The sequence below is a fragment of the Humulus lupulus genome, chromosome X (genome assembly GCF_963169125.1).
Source record: "Humulus lupulus chromosome X, drHumLupu1.1, whole genome shotgun sequence".
In the NCBI taxonomy this organism is placed as follows: Eukaryota; Viridiplantae; Streptophyta; class Magnoliopsida; order Rosales; family Cannabaceae; genus Humulus; species Humulus lupulus.
The window spans coordinates 132821251-132833336 of record NC_084802.1 but is presented as its reverse complement, the minus strand read 5'-3'; positions in this window follow the sequence as shown (position 1 = coordinate 132833336).

Sequence of the window (12086 nt, the reverse complement as noted above, 5' to 3'; positions counted from 1 at the left end):
AAAAAACTAGAAATAAAATTGTGAAATACAATATATATTTGATATATATATATATAAAGTTTGAACTTGCCCAAATACAATTTGAATTTTGAAAAATACTGAATTCTTAAATGCTCTCCACTTTCTTATTCGAGAAATTCATCATCATTGACACTATTTCTTCTTTTTGTGTAATTGGTCGACCCCTTTCTCTCTCTCTCTCTCTTCATTTTTCCTCAACATATTTCTTTCCCTATTAGTTTTTCTCTCTTCCTCTCAGTTTTTCTCACTCAGCCTTCCCTTAATGGTAGAATCTTCATCAAGAAACCTCCGATGACACACCAGCCACCATTGTGATCTTCTCCTATATGTGAGCAAGACCATAAAGTAGTACGGTTCAGATCAATCCCCCCTCTTCTAATCTCTATGTTTCCTTCTCTTAGCCTTCAATGGAAGAAATGTTGTTGAGCAACCTATCTCAAATTTAAGATTGATGTATGTATGTATCATATATATATAATTGTAACTATTAGTTTCGAATTTGGCTTGAGCTGTGTTTTATTTTATTTTTGTAACTATTAGTATCAGACCTAGCCCGAGATGTGCCCCATATTTCTGTAAATAAATTGATTTAGTTCTGTTAGAGAATTTATTATATTGTACTTAATGGAAATGGTAAAGCCAAAATAACACTCTAAGAAAAATAATACAAAAGACAAGATGATAGAAAAAACAAGTGTTACAACTCTATTGCTCAAAATACAAGTAAATAGAAGGATGTAGAAGAAGAAGAAGATTACAAACTCAAAATAATGATAATACAAGTAAATAAGAACAAAAAGAACAAAAGAATGAAAAGAGCAATGAAAAACGCAAACTCTTACACAACCAAAGTGTAGAGTAGTGGAGATCACCAACTTGAACAAGGTTCAAAACCTTTGTCCAAAAGCTTATTTCCCCCTATTCTCTAAGCACTAAGGAATCTCTCTAGGAAATAACTCTCTGAAATTATCAAGCCTCTATGGTGTATTTTTCCAGTCAAGTGCTTTGCGGATAGAAAATTGTGTGTAATACAAGTAAGCATTAGACTCCTATTTATAGAGTTTGAGAAACCTTTTGAATTTCAAATTCCACCAACCTCATGGTTGTTACCAATGTTTAATTAGATGTTTATGGAATTAAAATAGAGATTTGAGAGTTACTTGGTGTTATCCGTAAAATTAGCATTGGTGACGTGGCAAGTGATCCCTGGACACGTGGCTGACACCTGGGAACGTTTTACTAGAGTATCGACCAGGGGACACATTAGAAGCAGTGCGAGCCTGTCTTACCTACGACCAGTCTGGTCGATAGTTCCGTGTACAAGGCGACATTTATGGGAAGATCTTTATGAATCTCGAATTTATCTCACACAATTTCCTGAGTATCCGATTATTCAGGAAAGAATATCTGTAACAATCTTTTGTAATCCCCCTTGAGCCTATAAATAGCAAGAGATAGATCAAGGGAGGGGACTTTTGGGCTTTTGGAATGGTGAGAGATTATAGTAATTATCCTAGGAATATTGTATTGTTCTTCAGAAAGTGGTGAAACTCATTGAACCCTAGTTCTTTGATCACTCTTCTGGTTTATTATCAATATCATTATAAGTGGACGTAGGTCATTACCAGATCCTGGGGCCGAACCACTATAAAATACTGTGTCTTATTTATTTTTATCATTACGTTCTTCTCATCTCTTTCATTCATATCAAACATATTCTGACTCCATGTCAGTTGGCCAAATCTTGGGTCAACATTCTGGTGCTTTCATTGAGAGCTTGATTTATCGTTGTTGAGAAAACTAATGGCGAAAGCTGGAAAGAAAACTGGACAGGCGGCCGCCGCTGCACCGTCAAACCCGCCACCTCCTCCTCCTCCTGCAAGCATGGCAGAGGATGAGCCACAACTGGATTTTGAGGAGGAGGAAATGGATGATGCAACGTTGAAGAGTACCCTGGGCGCGTTGCAGGAAAAGCTGGCTAATCTGAAGGCCAATCAGGAGACTGCCGCTGAAGTTATGGCACGGCAGCAGCAGGAGATTGATCGGTAGCGCGCGGAATTGAGCGAAAGACAGGCGGAGGTGGACCGCCACCAGAACGAAGCCATGGCAGCCCTTGAGGCAGCCTTGCTATTGGCCAGAAATCAGACTGCACCTGCCTCGCAGCCTGACCAACCGGTGAATGGACCACCCCAGAGGGGTCCAAATCCAAGCCCATCGATCCAGCCTTCGAGTCCGCAAAGGCCCGAGCAGCCTCAGATGCCCCATGACGATGTCCCACGGGATCCTGAGGCACAGCCACCATCCCAAGCTGCTCAGGGTAATCCACCGCAACAGAGGCAGAATAGGCCCGAGCATCAGCCTTGCAACCCTAGGCGTTGTAGGGATGATGGGCCGAACCTACCGAACAGAGGTCAGTACCCTCCTGGCAACAAGAGGGACTCAGAGTTAGGCTCTGCGGTCCGGGGCCCCCCACGACACGATGATGCACAGGGACACCACGACCAGCGCAGGCCACCTTCTAATGCTCGAGATGATTCAGCCAAGAACGGACATCGAGGGAACAGTCGATCTCACCACAGCCAGCCGAGGTTCAGAGATGGCCATGGATACAATGAGGCCGACTCAGGCAAAGGAAATGCGGGTGGGAAGAATGGAGAAAGAGGTAAAGGCAGGAGCCATGTACCCCAAGATGACCAACCAAATAGACAGGATGCTGGGGGGCAGCCCAGACAAAATAATGTCTTCGATCGGCTCGGGGGTAGCGAGCAGCGGAGAAGAGAAGAGGACCTGAGAGATGTACTCAATGATCGCCGTGAGAGGCACGGCGAGAACATCCCCCCGGCAACAGAGGCCACAGCGATTCCTACCGCAGTGCAGGCCCAGATAGACGTCCTCAACCAGGCTGTGCAGCAGCTAGTCGGAGGAAGGACTTCTTACATCGACCACGATAGGAGAAAAGGCACTCCTTTCGTACAAAGGATAGCTAACACTGAAACTCCCAGCAAATTCAAGATGCCTATGCTTCCAAACTTTGACGGGTATGGAGACCCAGTCTCGCATGTCAATAAGTTTGAAATTCAGATGGACATTCAGAAAGTGTCCGAAGACGCTCGGTGCAGGATCTTCCCTGCAACACTTTCTGAAGCTGCGCAGGAGTGGTTCTTTAAGTTCCCTCCCGTGAGCATTGTTTCCTGGGAAATGTTCGTACGGGAGTTCTACGGACAGTTCTATGCTGGTCGTGTGCACCCAACCGAAGCAAACCAGCTAGTCGAAATTCGCCAGCAGGATGGGGAGTCAGTAAAGGATTACGTCCAGCGCTTTATGCGAGCGGCAGCTGGAGCAAAAACAGTAGGAGACGAAGGCAAGATGATGGCCATTACCGCAGGGGTTAAACGTTGCTCTCCCCGCTGGAAAAGTCTCCGAAAAGAAGGAGTGAGAACTACCCAAGAATTCTTAGACCGAGCTGACCGCTACATCAAGCTCGAAGAAGCCATTGCTGATGATGGAAAACCCTCGAACAAGGGTAAGAAGGCTGTCGAACCCGCCAAAGCCGCCAATGGTTCCAAACCTAATGGCAACGGCAAAGGCAACGGGAACGGCAACGGTAATGGCAAGAATGGTTGAAAACGGCCGTATAACGAGCCTTCCACCTTCGACAACAAACGAGCCAAGGGTAATCGTTATGAGCCTCGGTTCACTAACTACACTGCCCTCGTTGAGTCTCGGGGAGAGGTTTACCAGGCCACAAGCTCCAGTGTTCCTTACAAGAAACCTGGACCCATTCGAAAGGACATTTCGAAAAGAGACACCACCAAGTTCTGTCGTTACCATAACGACTACGGACATGACACTAATGAATGCAACCAGTTAAATAACGAAATCGAGCTCCTTATTAGACAAGGACACTTGAGAAGATACGTACGGGCCTCGGGAAATTCCCAACGAGAAGCTCCGGGTGGCAACGAGCAAGCGTCCACACGCCAACGCTCGCCACCATTACAGCCTGCCCCCGTGGCTGGAACACTCTTAACCATCTGCGGAGGCCCGCACCTCGCGGGAAATAGCGGAAAGGCCAGAGAACGATACGCTCGGACTCTGCGCCACGACCAGGACATCGAGATGATGACTGTGGAGGACTGTGCACCAAAAAAGGCTCGGTCAGAGGAAGGTGAGATAACCTTCTTTGATGGCGATGCTCAACATGTCCGGTTCCCACATTCCGATCCGCTGGTCGTGGATATCCAGATGGCCAATATGATGGTGAAGAGGGTACTGGTCGATACAGGAAGTTCAGTGAACATCCTGTATAAGTCAACACTGGAACGCATGAAATTGTCCGTAAAAGACTTGGAACCCTGCAATCAAACGATATACGGCTTCTATGGAGAAGGACTCGCCCCAGCCGGAATGATCAAACTCCCAGTAACGACGGGTACAGCGCCTGCAACAAGGACATTACTTGCCACTTTTGTAGTGGTCGATTGTCCTTCGGCGTACAACGCCGTTATTGGAAGGCCCATACTGGTTGATCTACGGGCCGTCATCTCTATGTGGCACCTAGCCATGAAGTTCCCAACAGACGCGGGGGTAGGACGTGTTTTGGGAAACCAAAGGGAAGCCAGGGAGTGCTACAACGCCTCGATCACAAAGGCGAAAAGTGGAACGTCAAGGAGCACTGCCCCAGATAGATTGTAGATGGCAGTTGATACGCAAGCCCAATCAGGTGATGAAGTCACCAAATAAGGTGTTGCCCAAAGTGAGGATGGAGATTTGGATCCTCGCTTTGGGGATTTTAAAGAAAATGTTGGACCCGTCGAGGACCTGGAGGAGGTCCAACTCGACAAAGAAGACCCAACCAGAGTCATAAAGGTTGGGAAAAACTTAGATCCTACCACGAAGCACGCACTGGTGGAATTCTTGCGAGAGAACCAGGAGGTTTTCGCCTGGTCGCATAAAGACATGGTTGGGATAGATCCTGCAGTAATCAGCCATGTCCTGAATATAGACAAGACTTTTCCACCAGTGCAACAAAAAAGGAGGCTGCTCGATAAAGATAGATCACGAGCCTTAAAGGAAGAAATCAAAAGGTTGAGGGAGAACGGATTCATAAGGGTGGCTTTTTATCCAATCCGGTGCTGGTCCCCAAGCCTAACGGCAAGTGGCGGACCTGTGTGGATTTTACAGACCTCAATAAAGCCTGCCCAAAGGACTGCTTCCCACTCCCAAGGATCGACCAGCTGGTCGATGCTACTGCAGGGCATGAGATCCTCTCATTCATGGATGCATATTCGGGCTATAACCAGATTAGCATGCATCCCCCTGATGAGGATCACACCAGCTTTCGGACCGATACGGGCTTGTATTGCTACAGAGTAATGCCCTTCGGACTTAAAAACGCAGGTGCGACTTACCAACGGCTAGTCAACCACATGTTCAAAGAGCAAATCGGTGTAAACATGGAGGTATATGTGGATGACATGCTGGTAAAGTCTAAGAAAGCAGAAGGGCATGTGAGGGATTTACAAGAGTGCTTTAATGTGTTAAACAAGTACCAAATGAAATTAAATCCCCTCAAGTGTTCCTTTGGAGTCGGATCAGGGAAGTTTTTGGGGTTTATCGTAAATTCAAGAGGAATCGAGGCCAACCCTGACAAGATAAAGGCCTTGATCGACATGAAGTCGCCAGAAGGGATCAAAGATGTACAAAGTTTAACCGGAAGAATCGCAGCCCTAAGTAGATTCATTTCAAAATCAACAGACAAGTGCGTCCCATTCTTCAATCTACTTAGGGGGAATAAAAAGTTTGAGTGGACAGAAGACTGCGAGCAAGCATTCTAGGCGCTGAAGGCTCATATGGCACAGCCTCCCATCCTATCAAAGCCAATCGAAGGAGAAACTTTGTTTATTTATCTGGCGATTACTGAAGTTGCTGCCAGCGCGGTGCTAGTACGAGAGGAAGAAGGTGCACAAAAAGCAGTCTACTATGTCAGCAAAAGATTGATCGGGGCAGAATTGAGATATCCGCCAATCGAGAGGTTAGCATATTGCTTGATCCTTGCCTCTAGAAGGTTGCGCCCCTACTTCCAAGCCCATCCTATCACAGTTCTAACTGATCAGCCCCTTTGGCAATTCCTCCAAAAACCCGAGGCGGCTGGGCGATTGTTAAAATGGGCAGTCGAGCTAGGGTTGTTCGACATAACGTATTCACCGCGAGCAGCAGTAAAGGGACAAGTCTTAGCCGATCTTATTGCGGAGTTCACCGAACTCCCAGACAGTGAGCAGTGCGAACTGCCTGAGGCGCCCGTGCCTCAAGACAAAACTCCTTCGTGGAAGCTATTCACGGATGGTTCATCCAACGAATCTCACGCTAGAGCGGGAGTGATATTGATAACGCCGGAAGGGCATCGATTTCACTGCGCCATCAGGTTTGACTTCACTGCATCAAACAATGAAGTGGAATACGAAGCACTCCTCGCTGGATTGAGAATGGCAAAGGATATGAGAATAAAGACGCTTGATATTTACAGTGATTCACAGCTGGTGGTGAATCAGGTCCTAGGAGAATATCAAGCGCGAGGTTTGAAAATGGTAGCCTACTTAAATAAAACAAAGGACCTGCTAGCCCAGTTCACGAAGTACACCCTTCAGCAGATCCCACGAGATCAGAATTCAAACGCAGACGCCTTAGCCAAACTCGCGAGCGCAAAGGATGCTGACACTTTGAACATTGTGCCAGTAGAAAGACTGAGTAATCCGAGCATACAAGCAGCTGAGTCCAGTATGGAGATTCGAATGGAGGATACATGGATGGCGCCCTACTTGGAGTATCTGACAAATGGTACGCTCCCAACAGATAGGAACAAAGCCAGAACACTATAAAGACGAGCTGCTAGGTACATACTGGTCGATGGTGTTATGTACCGAAGAGGATTCTCAATGCCACTACTCAGGTGCGTTACACCAGAAAAGGGTAAGAAGCTCATGAAGGAGGTGCATGAAGGCTTCTGCGGGGATCGCGCTGGGGGGCAGAGTTTGGCAAAAAAGATTCAAATTTGTAACTATTAGTTATTTAGTTAGAATTAGTAGTTTTTGTTTGAATTTTTTAAATATATAACTACTTGTGTTAAATTTGTACCATAGCTCAAGTCACACTACGTCGGAGTTCAATAATTAATGAAAGAAAGACCTTAATCTTATTGATTGCATAGTTTTTCTATATCTAATAGGTAAACATGTGAATTTCTCTTTATTTTTAATGGTCCAATCAAAAGCATTATACGAAAATTATATGAAGTATAAATTTTTTTTTTCTTCTTTCATTTCTTACATAAATATGGGAATCTTAGAGGGTGTTTGACACCTTAATTAAAATACTGTTTTTTATTTTTAAAAGATAAAAATTGCTTTTTGAAAACAAGTAGGGGTATTTGACATTGTTTTCAAAAAACAATTTTTAAAAACAAAGTTACAAAAAATAGAAAATTTTGAGAACAACAAAAAGTTGTTTTCTGTTGTTCTCAAATTTATTTTATCTATCTTTTTTTTTTCTCACACCACTTTTTTAATTATTATTATCTCACATCATTTATGTAAAGATGTCTTGGGCCCCTCCAAATCAAGGCGTCTGCCACTCTTTCCCTGGAGAATAAAGAATCTCGGAGTCATAATCTTTTACCAACTCTAGCCAACGTCTTTGTCTTGTGTTCAAGTCCTTCTGGGTGAAGAAATACTTCAAGCTCTTATGACCGGTGGATATCTAGCACTTATCTCCATACAAATAGTGTCGCCATACTTTAAGTGCAAATACCATCGCTGCTAACTCCAAATCGCGAGTAGGGTACCGCTGTTCATATTCCTTCAGCTGTCGCGATGCATAGGCAATGACCTTCCCAGTCTGCATAGGAATACATCCTAACCCTTGTCTTGATGCATCACAATACACCTCAAACTTATCCCCATCTGAAGGAAGACTCAGTACTGGAGCAATAATCAATTGTCGCTTCAACTCCTGGAAGTTATTCTCACATTTGTCTGCCCACACGAACTTCAAGTTCTTCCGTGTCAACTCTGTCAGTGGTGTTGAAATCTTTGAGAATCCTTCCACAAAGCGCCGATAATACATCGCCAACCCAAGGAAACTCCTGACCTCCGATGCATTCCTTGGCCTCGGCCAATCCCTAACTGCTTCCACCTTGGCCGGATCTACCTTAATCCCGTCTCCATTGACAATATGACCAAGGAATGTCACCTGCGGTAATCAAAACTTGCACTTCTTAAACTTGGCATACAATTGGTGCTCCCCCAATCTCTGTAATACTAACCGGAGATGCTGCTCATGTTTTTCCTTTGAACGAGAGTAAACCAAGATGTCGTCGACGAAGACAATCACGAACTTATCCAAATAATCCTTGAACACCCTGTTCATCAGATCCATAAATGTTGCTGAGGCATTGGTCAACCCAAATGACATGACTAGGAGCTTGTAGTGCTCGTACCTCATGCAAAAGGTCGTCTTCGGGATATCCTCATCCTTGATCCTCAGCTGGTAATAACCATATCGAAGATCAATCTTTGAAAATAATGTCTTACTCTGCAACTGGTCAAACAAGTTGTCTATCATCGGTAGTGGGTACTTGTTCTTGATAGTTAGCTTATTCAACTCCCTGTAATCTATACACATCCTCAGGGTCCCATCCTTCTTCTTCACAAACAAAACCAGAGCACCCCATGACGAGAAGCTGGGTCTGATAAATCCCAGATCCAGTAATTCCTGTAACTATAACTTTAGTTCCTTCAGCTCTGCCGAAGCCATTTTGTATGGTGCCCTCTACACTGGTTCTGTACCTGGCGCTAACTCAATCTCCCAGTGCGGTGGCAGTCCCAGTAAGTCCTCAGGGAACACATCTAAGAACTCACACACCAATTTGGTCTCCTCTAGTCCCACTGGCATGACCTTAGTGGTATCCACCACACTAGCTAAGAATCCTATACAACCTCCCTGTAGTAGGTCTCTAGCCCTCAATGCTGATATCATAGGCATAGGGGGTCCATGCATAGTGCCAATAAAAACAAAGGGATCCTCACCCTCAGGCTCAAAAGTCACCATCTTCTTCTTGCAGTCTATAGTCGCCCCATACCTGACTAACCAATCCATTCCTAGAATCATGTCAAAATCAACTATACCCAACTTGATCAAATCCACTGACAGTTCTTTGTTGTCCACCACCACTAGTAATGACCTCACCCATCTCTTAGAGACTACCAATTCCTCAGTAGGCAATAAAGTCCCAAACCCCGCAGTATAATAATCACAAGGCCTACACAATCTATCAATCACCCTACTAAAAACAAATGAGTGTGTAACACTAGAATCAATCAATATAGTATATGGAGTGCACGCACTAGAAAGATGATCTGTCACCACTGAGGGACTAGCCTCAGCCTTAACCTCTGCCTGAGTCAAGGTGAACACTCGAGTTGGAGTCAAGTTGTTCGCATTACTTGGTTCTTCTTTCTTCAAGCTTAAGAAGTCCTTCTTGAGATGTCCAACCACCCAGAACAAATAGCATGCCTTTGCCTGAAATTCACCTAGATGACGCCTTCGACACCTAACACACTCTAGGTAACTCCTCCAAGTCTCATTGCCACCCTGGCGACCACCCTTGACACCCCAGCCCCTCCTATCAGGACCTGCAATGGTCGAGGTCTTAGGAGTCTTCCTCTTCTGGTCACTAGGGCCCCCGCCCCTACCAGATCCCACAAATGGAGGCATTGCTCTCCGGACATCACATCGTGCTACACTCTCCTTCCATATCTTGTTCTTTTCTTTCTCAGTTGTGAAGGCTTTCTTAACCACCTGAGCATAAGTAGTTTCCCCAGGTACTGATGTAATTTGAACATCCCAGGCTATCATAGAATTCAGCACCCGAACAAATCTGTCATTCCTGGCTGTGTTTGTAGGCACTAGATCATGTGCAAATTTAGCCAGCCTGTCAAAATTCAGGGCATACTTATGACGGTCATACTGCCCTGCACCAAACTGGTAAACTAATTAACTTTCGTCGCTCTAACCGCATTACTGTGATACTTCTGGTTGAACATATCTCTGAACTCATCCCAACTCATAGTAGAAACATCTCGAGTCTGGGATGCCACCTCCCACCAGATACGGGCATCATCCCGGAACATAAAGGTGGCACAAGCCACTCTGTCATTTTCTACCACCCTCATAAAATCCAGGATGGAAGTACTCATGATCATCCACTGTTCAGCCTTGAGTGGATCTGGTCCTCCTTCAAAGGTTGGAGGGTGCTGCTTCCTGAATCTCTTGTCTAGTGGCTCCCACATGTTCTCAATCTTAGGCTATTGTACCACTAGTGCCATGACAGGTGGCATGTCTGGTGCAACGTTCCCTGGCGGAACCTGCTATCTCAATAAACAAATCTCTTCCTCTTGACTTTGAAGTCAGGCTTGCATATCAGCAAGCATCTGTTGCCAGTTCTCAAAGACTAGCAGAGGGTTCTAACCCTGATTATCATCTCTAGCCTTGATCTCAGCGTCGGCTAATCGAACTGATCGCCTTGGAGGCATAACTCTCCAAGTATATCTACAATCAACGACTCGACTGATCAAGCAATGATAACAAGCTTTTTAGAAGTCACCCCACGGTCTAACACCAACAACTAAGAAAATACATGCAACCACAATGCTAACAAGCACTCCGATAATACTAACATACATTAGTAATGCTAATAAGCATGCCTTTTCATGTACACATAGCAGTCAAGGGCCAGGCCCTATCAGTATATCTCATGCTCCCTAATAGACAGGCAGATAAGGCATATATATATATATATATATATCTTATTTAAGCAGTTAAACACATAACCACATATATAGTTACCAAACCCTAAGTCGAGCTTGTCTTTAGCGGCGAGTGTACAAGCCCAGTCAGTCTTCAGGAACCCTTAAACCTAGATCGCTTTGATAGCAAGTCGTAACACCCTGGATAGCCAAGACCATTACATTGTGTATTTTAAATAGTGTTGGACTTGATAATCAAGTCATTTGGGTATAAATGTGTAACTAAGGGTAATTAATGGATTAGGGTTTAAATTTTTTTATCATAGGAATAGTGATTTGCATTTAGAAGTTTGAATCTGTACATGGGATCCCAAAATAAGTATTCACAACTCCAAAAGTAATTACAACATAAGCTAGCCTAAGCGACAAAATTAAGGTTTGGCTCTAGTTCGTGGTAAATCGTCGGCCGTGGCGGTCGAGCAGCTGCAAATGTACACGACGCCCCTAAAGCTCTCCAACTCATGGCTGGTCCAGCTTCCCCTTTCCCTTACCTGCACCAGATAGCACCTGTGAGCCAAGGCTCAGCAAGAAAACTTAAATAAACATATTCAATAAGCCACATAATATAAACAACAAGCTTAACATCAATAATCCTACTCAAACAAACTCATAATCCAATTTAACAGTCAATGAGATAAACAAGTGCAGATCGCACATCAGATTATTTAGGTGGTGTTCGGGCTACCCAAGTGCATACTGCGCTCTCAGGTTGCCTAGCCAAATGGCCTGCATTCCGCACGCTTATTGCCGTCCTTGGTGCCCTAAAGCCGAGCTTTAAAATTTGATATAATCAAACATATAGATTGCATAACACACATTCAGATGCAGCATATACTGTGGGGTTTTATGCCCTAATTAAAACCCAAATTCTTTGTAATCTCATTTTATTATCAATAAAAGAATTGAAATCATTTTTGGACTTGGTCAATCACATTGCTCACATGTTTTATTTTCATGATTATTTAAATAATATAAACTTCTATTAAATCCCGAGCATATAGCTAATCTTATTTATAGTGACGTAATCACAGTGGAATATAAATATAATTATATGTTCAAAATAAGTTAGTCCTAAGATTAGTCAGTGCACAAGATTTACATTGACTTGCCAATCTACGATATGATGTACTTACACATCAAAGTGTTATGTTCTTTCCAGAACATTAGCAAAGTAGATAAGATCAGATGTATTTGTTACATCGG